The 12129-nt window shown below is 42.4% G+C and overlaps 1 long non-coding RNA gene across 1 annotated transcript in view; it reads left to right on the plus strand.

The window, feature by feature from the left end:
• LOC149870108 (uncharacterized) overlaps nt 1–12129 on the plus strand; it is a 124284-nt gene that overhangs the window by 34508 nt on the left and 77647 nt on the right. Inside the window, exon 2 of the long non-coding RNA XR_016440636.1 lies at nt 10627–10732. This is a non-coding gene — a long non-coding RNA (uncharacterized LOC149870108). The remainder of the gene's footprint in view (nt 1–10626; nt 10733–12129) is intronic.

Genomic DNA, 12129 nt, shown 5'->3' on the forward strand with positions numbered 1-12129 from the left:
TGCACTTCTTATTGAACCTCATGAGATTTCTTTCAGTCTAATCCTCCAATTGGTCCAGGTCACTCTGAATCCTAGCCCTACCCTCCAGCATATCTACTGCTTTACCCAGGTTGCTGTCATCTGCAAACTTACTGGGGTACACTCTATGCCATCTTTCAGGTTGTTGATGAAGACGTTGAACAGAACCCACCCCAGGACCACCCCCTCGGGCACTTCACTTAATAACAGCTACCACCTAGACATCAAGCCACTGATTACTGTCCTTTGAGCCTGATGATTCACAGTTTTCTATCCACCTTACAATCCATTCATCCAACATGTACTTCTTTAGCTTGCTTGCAAGAATTCTGTGGGAGACCATATCAAAAGCCTTGCTAAAGTCAAGGTATATCACGTCCACTGCTCTCCCTGCATCCATATAGCCAGTTATCTCATCACAGAAGGCAATCAGATTGGTCAGGCATAACTTGACCCTGGTGAATACATGCTCACTGTCCCTAATCATGTTCTTCTCCTCCAAATGCTTATAAATGAATTTCTGGAGGAACTGATCCATGACTTTTCCAGAGACTGAGGTGAGGCTGACCAGTCTGTTCCCCAGATTCTGTTTCCTTCCTTTCTAAAACATGGGCACTACATCTGCCCTTTTCCAATCATCTGGACCTCTCCCATTCACCACAAGTTTTCAAAGGTAATGGCCAGTGTCTCTGTAAATACATTGCCCAACTACCTGAGCACCCTTGGGTGCACTGAATCCAGCTCCATGGGCATGTACATGTACAACTTCTCATAAACAGCTTCTCTAAATAATCCCTAACCTGTTATTTTGCCACCATTGGATACTGACCTCCCAAACTGACTGTCCTGAGGTGCAGTAGTCTAGGAGCTGACCTTGCCTGTGAAGACTGACGAAGAAAAGGCATTGAGAACTTCAGTCTTTTCTGCATTCTCTGTCACTAGGTTGTCTTCCCCATTTACTAAGGAGCCCACATTTTCCCTGATCTTCCTCTTGTTGTTGACTTTCTTATTACCCTTCATGCCCCTTGTTACCTGCAATTCCAATTCCACTTTGGCCTTCCAGATTGCATCCCTAAATACCCAAGCAATATTCTTATACCCCTCCCTAGTTGTTTGTGCAAGTTTTGACTTCTTGTAACCTACCTTTTTGTGTTTTAGCTTACTGAAGAGTTCCCTGATAAGCCAAGCTGGTCTTCTGCCACACTTTCTAGTCTTCCTGCACATTGGGATGGTTTTTTCCTGTGCCCTCAGTAAGTTTCTTTAAAGTACAACCATCTCTCTTGGACTCATTTCCACCTCCCAAGGCACCCTGACTTTTAGTTTCCTGAGGAAGTAACAAGGCTGTTTTTCTGAAGTCCAGGGTCAATACTCTCGCTGCTCTCTTTCCTTTCTCTCCGATGCACTCCTACAGACTGGGGATTTACTTGCTATGCAGCAACTCAGCAGAAAGGACATGGGGGTTACTGTGGACAATAAGCTGAAAATGCATCAATAGTGTGCCCTTGTTGCAAAGAAAGCTAACAGCATACCGAGCTGCATTATCAGGATTGTTGCCAGAAGTTCAAAGGAAATGATTATTCTCCTCTATTCAGCACTGGTAAAGCTACATCTGGAGTACTGTACCCAGTTTTGGGCCCCACACTACAGAAAGGACATGGACAAATTGGAGAGAGTCCAGCAGAGGGTAACAAAAATGGTTAAGGGGTAGGGGCACATGACTTCTGAGGAGAAGCTGAGGGAACTGGGCTTATTTAGTTTGCAGAAATGAAGACTGAAGGAGGATTTAATAACAGCAAGAAGGGTAATTACAAAGAGCTTGGAGCTCGACTGTTCTCGGTGGTGGCAGATGACAGAATAAGTTGCAGCAAGGGGTCTTTAGGTTAGATACTAGGAAATACTTTTTCACAAGGAGGGTAGTAAAGCTCTGGAACAGACTACCCAGAGAGGTTGTGGAATCTCTGTCCTTGGAGGTTTTTAAGATCTGGGTAGACAAAGCTTTGGCTGGGATGCTGTAGTTGGGGCTGGTCCTGTTTTTAGCTCCCTGATGACCTCCTGAGGTCCCTTCCAATCATAATTTTCTATGAGTCTATATTCCCCAAGTATCTTGGATATGAAAATAATTATATATCAATCTCAAATTCATTGAATTACAGGAAATTTTATAATGACCTAACATTATAATAATAAATTACAAAACAACTATTTCAATAACCATTTTTACATCAAATGTTAACATTTCCCATCTGCAGCATCATACACTGATGGCTTTTGACCAGTTAAAGAAATTCCTAGGGAAGTTTTTAAAGGACAAGAACTTGACATGTTAGGCTGTGATCTTTGTGTTGGAATTTTTCCCCTATATCTCACCTCTCTACATGTGGTTTTAATATCAAGGCCCCCATGTGACCTTAATTGTCACTTTGTTGCATTAGGAGGAAAGATACAGATTTTTCTACAGCCTAGAAAATGTGGGGCTTTAAAAATGAATTGGTATGAACCCTATATTCTTACTGGAATATATAAAAAATACATATTTTACTGACGTCAAATGGAGCCAACTTCAGGGAAATTAATAGAGCTGTTATTGCAGGTGATTATTTTAGGCCCATTACTTCATCAACGATTGGTTTAAGATATAGCATGGAACTAATGCTAAGAATCTTCTCTCTCCCATTAGAAATGCATCTTTTCCTCTCCACTATGCAAATACACTACAGAAACTATTTATTCTTTGGGGTTCTGAACTCGAAAAAAAGCAGTAGGGTGTTATACACAGGCATAAGCTGAGGCTGTATATAACTGTAAGTTATAAATACAGTGGGGGACCTGTCCTATTTATATATCCTACTAGTTAGGAGGTGAATCCTGAGGTGGTTCTGATGTGGAACTACAGTATGGAAGACCTTCAGAATAACTGATTTACACTGAATCCTTCAAAATACCAAGCGTTTTGCAAAGGTAACATGTAATATGCAGACACAGATTTATTGTAAATACATTAAATAAACTTCCAGCAAATTCCCACAGGGAATTCTACCTCCATTTCAATGTCACCATCTATTCATGCAGCTTAATGGTTTGAGGAGTCCATTAGAGAGGAAATAGATGTTATAAAGATTCTACCTATTATGCACTAACAAGGTTTATTTTACCTGTGAATGTGGACCTCATGATTCTTAGGCCACTTTTGGCTTCATGGATGGGTTTTACTCTGATTGTGCCCTACTAAGCACCTTTTCATTTTTGACCAAAGGAAAGTACAAGACAAGGAGCCAGCAGGATCTTTATGGTCAACCTGTACTGATATTATTCATATTCAAATGGGAAAATTGGCCTGCAGAATACTCAACATTATGAATAGTTATCTTCACGCACACAGCCCTTAGCACTTATTCATTCAGTCTTTCATCACATAGTTGTGCATTCAAAATTCTATTCAATATCACTTGTCAGACATATGTTAAAAAATGATTGTGCTAAAATTTTTTTTGTGTAACTCCATCTTGCATCTGAACTAGGTACCTATTACCATTAAAAAGCACCCCTCTGTAATATTTTATATTACATTAAATGGATAGTTTTTCTTCCATAGATTAGTGAAAGGGTTCTAAATTGATACTTTTTTTGCTAGTACAACAGAGCACACATATCTCATTAAGATTTAAATAAACTATTCATAACAAGCACTGACATTCCTGAATAAACCTCTATATTTACACATTTGTTTGATACTTGCAGTAGTTTCAATACTGTAATCAAACATATTTTAGCCTATGGCTTTCAAAAATGGATATTTATGGATATGACTAGCCATCAAATTCATGTAGTGTTTCTTTTCCCTGGCTGGATCAGTAAAATTTTTAGAAACAAGGGTGAGCAGTTTTTGCAAAATGGATAGCAAATTTCCTTGTTTGCAAATGAGTGCTGTTTTTCTACAGCCCAGAGATGTTCCCTAATATTTGTACAACCAAAATGCCATTATTTTTCTCATAATGTTTGTTTAGAATGTGATATGTACAAAATAAACATAGAAGAAATGTAATTAATATGATTAGATGTGCTGTATTTATTATATGTATCTTTGTTTTAAAGTTACTAGGACTAAATTCTTCTCTTTTTGTCTACCCCTTCCTAATATCCCTCCCTCTTTGGCTTCTTACTTGGGAGAGAATGTTCTAAATTTTAAGAGAACACTTGCTCTGTTCCCTCTGCTTTGCTGCAGTTTTCTTTCAAAATCAAACCTCTGAATTATATAGAAAAGTGTGGTGGCACATTCACATGCAAACTATTTTTAGAGAACATGAATGATTACACCAGATGGTTGTTTAATTCTGCTGACATCTTTACTGTACATTTATGGTTTAATGTAGTATTTCCTTACTTTTTAAATATCAAGGCAGGTCACAGGAAAGGCCGTTATGCTTTATTTCAATTTGATACTCTTTGGGTGCATCTACATGTGCAAATGCTCTGGGGTGGGTTTACTCTAGTGTAATTTACTCTAAAGTAAACCCACCCCAGGCAGGCATCCACACATTTGGAGAAGCAGGAGCAAATTTGCTTCTCATGATAGCAGTCTGCTTCTACCCCTGCCAGCCCTGCACTAGTCCCCTGCAGCAGCCAGGAGGAGCTCTAGGCTCCCCCTGGATACTAGCCAAGCGACTGGCAGGGAGCAAGGGGCCAGGAGACAGCTGTCTCTTGGCAGGGGCTGGGAGATTGCTCCCTAACCCTGGAAGCCGCCTGATACTGGGGCGGGCTCCACCACCAAAGCCCAGGTGGGGACAATGTCCCCCTACCTTGACAGCAGGGAGCTCCCAGCTCCAGCTGCACTATCACGGAGCAGGGGCCGAGAGATTCTTATCTCCCAAACCCGGCTCCACAATTGCAGAGCAGAGGCTGGGAGTTCCCTGCTTCCAAGACAGGGTAACATTGTCTCTGCCTGGGCTCTGGTGGCAGAGAAGGCTGCTCCAGCAGCAGGCAGCTCCTGAGAGAAAGAAGCTGAAAGCAAATTTTTTTCTAGTTGGTCATCTACATGTGCTGTACTATGCAATAATTATTTGAGAGCAAATTTAAAACATATTTACAAGTAGCAAATTTACTTGAGATGAGAGCAAATTACTGTGTAGTAATCATCTGCATGTGTAGACAATGATGCTTACTGTGCAGTAATTTGCTCTAATCTTGAGTAAAGGGTCTCGTGTAGCTGTGTCCTTTGTAGACACATACAATGCTACAGCTGTTGGATGGTTATCGAGAAGCTAATCAACAGACTACTTAGGAAACTATTTGAGCCAAAGAAGTACTTGCATTAAAAAAATTACATATTTGACAGATTGTTAGTGTTTTATATACAAAAAAGCACTACTTATTCTGTGATTGTCTCTATTTAATCCTCCAAGATTTGGTAAAATTACCTACTTTAGTCACCCCTGAGTGTGCCTACACATTCATTAATATGCTGTAGTTAAATTTAGTACTTGTATAACCGAGTACTAAATCAGTGTGCAGTAACCAGTGCCACTATGTAGTAGTGCCAGTGCACAGCTTTTTAGTGACACTAACTGTGCAGTAGCTTAATACTACTCTGCATTGGTCTATTAGCATGTTTTTTGCCCTGCATGCTAATGTACACTAGAATTAGGCTACTGTGCAGTTAGCATCTCATGTAGATGCACCCTCTGTCATTATATACAGAAGTAGAAAAGGAGTTGGGTATTTGATATTTTTTACTTCCCCCATTTTATTTACCTTGACTGCTTTGTGAAGTGGAGGAGGAAAAATATCTCTGTTCCATCTGTTCTACAGGGGAATGAAACAAATTAAACAATTATGTCTTTCCAAATTCTTAAATAAATGGATCAAAGTAAAAGATTTATTCTGTATGAGTTAGTTCTGAATGCTGTAGAGTATACTGCATCAATGTTAATTCAGCTGGAGAAGAGTGCTTAAGAAATATTTTCAGAGGGTGTTTGGCATAAGAGGAGAACCATTCCATTTCAAAGTTCCTCCTGGGGGTTTGAATTTATCTTTTTTTTCCTCCAAATAGAACAACCATAATAACTGTTGAACATTTTCTTGAAAATGGAATCATGTTAAACTGTCTCACCTGAATCTTTTCTGTTTAATAAGTTGTGTCTTCCCCAACAGCCAGAACAATAGCTGGGGTATAGAAGAGGCAGGGTTAAAGTCTTGCTGTGCAGATTCACTGTAGAGGTGCACTGTTTCAGTCACGTAAAACAGTCAAACTTGAACATGAGTATGTTCCAGGTCTTTCCCCTAACCATACCCTCTAATAATATTTTGTTTAGATGAAGCAGAATGTTTAGTGAAGTCTGATTTCTACAAAAATGTATCATCCCACACTATTAAGCATAACTCAAGCTATAGTTGGCCAAAAAAAAAAAGGGTTAGGAGTAAGAGCAAGTTTTGTGACATTTTAGCACTTCTGACACAGGTAAGATATGAGCAGCAGAGCAGCTGCATTTTACTTGGCTGCTTACAGATGTGAAAATAAAAAAAAATGGTGCTTTACTTTAAACTCAGTGCATGCCTAGAAGAGGCATTGTGTTAGTTTGACCTGGCTCACCCAACATCTGTATAGACTGGGCACTCCAGTGGTCTTTTTGGCACTTTTATTAATAGCTGATTGAATTAGCTTTAGGTAAAAATGCCAAAAAGCCACCTTGAAGCTCATGATCTATACAGACGCTGGAGAGCTGGGTCAACCTAATGTGCCTCCTCTTCCGGTAAAGTGCTGGGGTTTGGGGGTTTTTTTCCCCCATGTCCGTCAGCAGGTGAAGTCTTCTGTCTTGCTCTTCATGATGCATGCTTTTGTGCTGCTGAAGATTACACATGGCTATGTGAAGTACATGAACATCTCTCCCTACATGAGGCTTTTTTTCCTTTGAACTGTATTGCCCTCATTCCCCTTTGTTGACAAGTTTTACTTTCTCTCAGAACAAAACATTTCTGAAAAATAAGATATAGAAAACAACAGAAAACAGACTTTAAGCAGCATATTTCATGTCACTATCAAATGTTAATATGTATAAAGAACACATGAATTTGGTTTTGTCCTAATTTAAACAAAACAGTTAAGAAAGATCATTTATGCTCCTGAGAATTCTGGAAAGTGATTGTGTAGAGAAGACTGAATACTGCATTTACTTGAATATAAAATGACCCTGAATCTAGGATGACCCCTCCACCCCATAATAGGTTCTAATATAATAAAAGTTGTACTACTTCCATCTGTCTGTCCGTAATGCTCCAGGCCAACTGTGCATGCATGGCCTGGAGCATTAGGACAGACAAACTGACAGGCAGAGGTGGGTGCCGCGGCCAGCAGAACCAGGCTGTGCTCCTCGGTGCGGGGACCAGCCGTGCGGGGGTGTGGTTTGCAACCATGGGGGTGTGTGGCTTGTGACAGTGCAGGGGGGCATTGCACGTGGCCATGGGGGGGCATGGCACTTGGCTGCAGGGTGCCATGAGGGGAGCAGGCAGCGGGGGTGCAGGCAGCTCCCACCAAATGCAGCACACGGTTGTGGTGCAGGGTGCATCCTCCCATGCATGCTTCCTGCATGGCACCCTGCAGCCACATGGTACATCCCTCCTCATGCTGGGAGCACCAAAACATTGGAGGGCATAGTGCATGGCTGCAGTGTGCTGCGTGGGGAGCATGCACAGGGAACTCACCCCTCCCTGTAGTTGCGTGCTGCAGCTGGTCGGCACAGACTGCATCCTCCTGCCCACTCCCCTCAGGGCTGCCTGTGGCTGTGCACCCACCTCCCCGCAGCCCACAACCAGCAGGTGCTCCCTGTGGGGGAGGGGCGGGCTGCATGGCTGCAGGTTGCCTTGCAGGGAACAGGCGTGGGGGGTGCACCCCACCCCACATACTACAGGCAGCAGGTGCTGCCCTTGCCTCACATGCCCCTTGTGGGACCCTGCCCCAAGACCACACCCCAGTGCTGCAGAAGCTGAAACCAGTTTGAGATAAATGTGGTTGAATGTGGTCTCAGACTTAACTGATTTGGCTCAAACTGGTTTATTCAATGTTTGTCCCAGACCGCTTGATGGTTTAAGTTAAATCAGAGACCCCCAGCATCTTGGCATGCTGTCTGGGCTGGGCTGGCCTGGGCTGTGCTCTCCAGCTGGAGCAGGGGTGGGGTGTAGCCAGACTCTGGCCTGCGATGGCCTCTGAGGCAAATTCCACCCTCCATCCCTCTCCATGCCCATATGCTTCCCTCCATCCTCACTGGCAAACCCTCAGCACTGCAGCTGGGGTTTGCCAGCCCCAGCTGCAGCTCTATGGCTTTTCTGCAACCAGGTAGAGACGGAGTTAATTCCTCCCTCTGTCCAGCTTGCCTGCCGCCAAGGAGGGGACTAATTCCACAGTGGTCCTGGAGCATGGGACAGAGGCAAGCTAGTTCCCTCTGTGCATATTCGAGACCTGCACATGTGAGGCCAGAGTTAATACCTGCAGGACCAGACTGAAAGGTGGGAAGTGTTGGCAAAGACCTGACAATCATCACACATATGTGCTGAAGACGGAGTTAAGGGAAGTTCCAGACTAAAGAATGCAGAGAGCTACATTTACATTATGAAGCAGAACCTGTAAAACCTAAACAAAGCCTCTCTGAATGCCTGGCTGTAAGGAGACACTCTGCCCTCAGGATTAGAAATCTTATGCAAGGCTTTCTCTTATCTTCTTGCTTTACATGTTAAGTTATACTAATTTGTGCATGCTGTGTTTTACTGGGCTGTATCTTGGCTTAGGCAAAGATTTTTGGTAGTTCCCTGTTGTGTGCTTTGCAAATTGCTGTGGTCAATACATGCTTGCTTCAGAGACAGGACTTTTTTCTCCATCCCCACTCCTCAGTCTGGCAGCAGCTCCCTCGCACCCCCCCACACCCCCTCCTCCAGCTCAGGCTGATGGTTGGTATCCTGTTTGTCCTGCTAGCCCCAGCTGGTGCCTGGCCATTCCCCCTCCACTCCAGCAGGGAGTCTTGGAGGGCATCTCTCTTCCCTCCCCTTTGGCAGTGGCTGGCAGGCATGCTCTAACACCCCCCTGGCTTCTGGCTTGGGCCACTGCAGGCGTGTGGCTACATTTCCTGATTTAACAGAGAATGTCTGTCCAGTTATTAATCAGTTTAAACTGCACAGCTTAGACTAATCTGCAAAGAGTGAATCAATTCAGGCTCAGGCTTTTTGAATATCTGTCTCTCACCGTAAAGTCTCATGTGCTCAGAAAACAAAATATACTGCTATTTCTGTGCTGCATCTCCTTCCTAGTGCTTAAGGATTCCTTCCATTTTAAATCCAAAGTAGCTCCCTGGAACTCAGCAGGCATGTTTGGTCTGTGTGTTCCTGCAGAGTATTAGGGCCATAGGAGAGGAAAGAAAAATGTGGTAACATACACGGGGCTTATAAATTCTGGACCAGTCATAAACATATTGAGCAAGTATGACATATTGATGCCTACAGCTGCTTACATATGGTGTATGGAGAGGAGTAGGACTCAGTCACAAATGTTGATATGCAACACAGAGAATAAATTGCTGCTGGGAAAGTATACCTTTTGTGTAAATGTAAATGATGAATATTCACCATCTTTCAAAGCTAATGCAGCTTCCACATCTTTGTCATTATATTTCTCACTGTCATATTAGTTCTTTTTTATAACCATGTATAAGAAAAAACAGTGATATTAAATTAAAAAATCAATAGACCTAGCTAAATTAAATAAAAAAGGGTATGTCTGCAATGTCAGGTAGAGATATTTGAGCTTAGAAGTGAAGTAAATTAGTCCATATAGAGCTCCATGCTATCATGGCTGAACTGCCAATTGTTTCACCACAAGTAAGTGTAAGGCGTAATAAATGTAGGAATATGTGTGGACATACCCAAAGAGTTGAATGTGCCTAGACTGTTTTGTGCCTAGAAATAGGTAATGGAAGTCTTGCGGTCACCAAAATTTTAAAATCTCTCTCAAAAAACAAGGAATATTGAACATTAAATCTTTTCCAACACATTTTGATGAGTTTGTCAACAATGATACAGAGATTAGTATTGATAGTGTTCTTATACATATATTCACCTGAGGCCAGACTAAAGAATTCACAGGTTGGGAGGTTTTTTGTGGATACACAATCTGATCCCTTATTCATTGTCTGATACAGTATAGCCTTGATCTAACCTGTTAGCAGAGTATCTAATTGTAGATATAGTATTGAGCAAGTGTTCTAAAGAAGAATGGGTGTTGATACATGTGTGCTGGTGGGAGGTGGGGGCACTTTAATTATGCCCGAAGCATCATATGCATCAGTGTCCCTGCACTGAAACTACGGCCCTCATTTTCTGTCCCTGCCTCTCAGAGTGTGGTGGAGAGCCTGCAGCCCACGATAGGTGGGATTCACAGCGCCTGCACTGCTCATGTGGGAGCAGGGTGGGGTGGGAGGCCTGTGCAAGATAACACTGTCCTAACATTGTCAATTCTGCTGAGAGAAAATCTAAATTACACCATGATAAAAGGGTTTATGAATGCAAGTACCTTTCTCCTATTCCAGCTTCAACCATTTTAATTGGTTGCATCTGCAATTTCTTCCTTAGGTAATGGAACTACTGGACTGTGGTCCCCATTCTCACCCACTGAGGGGCCATTCCTTCTTGCAGTTTATGACTTTGATCTTCCCATCTGCTTACAGAACATTTGTTGGTATGTACATTTGACAAGCTCAGAACAATAGTGAGGTCCTATTTTACTACCTTTCAGTCTCTTTAAAGGGTATGTGTTCCTTGTACACTGTTTGTAGTTTCTGCTTGGTAATGCTGACCTACCAGAGCAGGCACTCACATGTGGCCATACCTCATCTTCTTATAGAAAGTAACAAGTATAGTAAATGTGCCATAGCCACAGTGTCATTATTGCCTAACTAAACAATAACGTTTAAAAGACACTGTAACTATGTTTTCATAAAACACTTTTAATCATTCATTTTACTATACCCTCAGCTTTTATTAATACAAGAATAAAACTGTTAATAATTTAACCACAACTGTATTTTAAAGCTACAATTCATCTTCTGACCTTACCTTAGAAAAACCAATTGATATGGAGGCTACAAATATGCATTGGCTTGGTAGCCAAGTTATTTCTCAAAATTGCTAGTGGTAATTAGATAATTTTCTTGCTATTCAAATTGCACTCCGAGCTACATACAAGGAGCTCCAAACAAACTCAGGAGAAGGCACACACATCTGTCTAGGTGCAGTATGTGGTCCAAAGTGTCTCTTTAACTTTGGAGAAGGGATAAACATAGTTTTCCTAAAATATCAAACACATTTTTTAACACAAGAACTTGAAAGATGCCATACTGGTTGAGGCTGCTGGTCTGTCTCACTCAGAGGTGCTCAACCTCTGGTCTATGTTGACTTAGAAATGGTATTTAGAGGTCTGCTTTTTGGGGAAAAAAACAGGTATAGATATAGGTATAGATATATGCATTCAAAGGGTTCAAGGTGAGCAGCAGATTTCTAAGAAGCTTGGATCTCACACTCAGAGTTTCTCTCAGCCCTGGAAACACACAGGGTGTCTAACACAAGAAGACCAATGGATATATACATAGCCTAAGAACTGAGGGGGCATGCCATAACCCAAGATCATAGCCTTCAAGGAAGACAGGTTGTCTAACACAACAAGGCCAACAAGGACACAAAGTCTGGGAACAGAGGGAGGATGTACCATATTGCCCGTAACACGAGATAAAGTGACACCAGCTGCAAGACCCCAGAGCAGCAGGGGGCTGAGTCCCAGTTTTGGGGGTATATACCAAATTAGGAGAATGCCCAGAAGGCTATGTGGATGTGAGATCACAGAGAGACAACCAGCCAGAGATATGAAGAGTCATGAAGAGGGAAGAAGAATATAAAGGAGAGACTTGCTACTAACAAAGCGTCCCTCCTTCTCTTCCTTTCCATCCCTCCCTGTCCCTATCTTTGTCTCATCCCTCCCTGTCCCTCCCCGCTCCTTCTCCTCCCTGTTCCTGTCCCCATCCCCCGGTGAGGGTTCCTGAGGCCATAGATGGAGGGCATAGACGGAGGGCATAAGATCAT

Source organism: Crocodylus siamensis, chromosome 2 (assembly GCF_052110815.1).
Source record: "Crocodylus siamensis isolate JL-2025a chromosome 2, ASM5211081v1, whole genome shotgun sequence".
In the NCBI taxonomy this organism is placed as follows: Eukaryota; Metazoa; Chordata; order Crocodylia; family Crocodylidae; genus Crocodylus; species Crocodylus siamensis.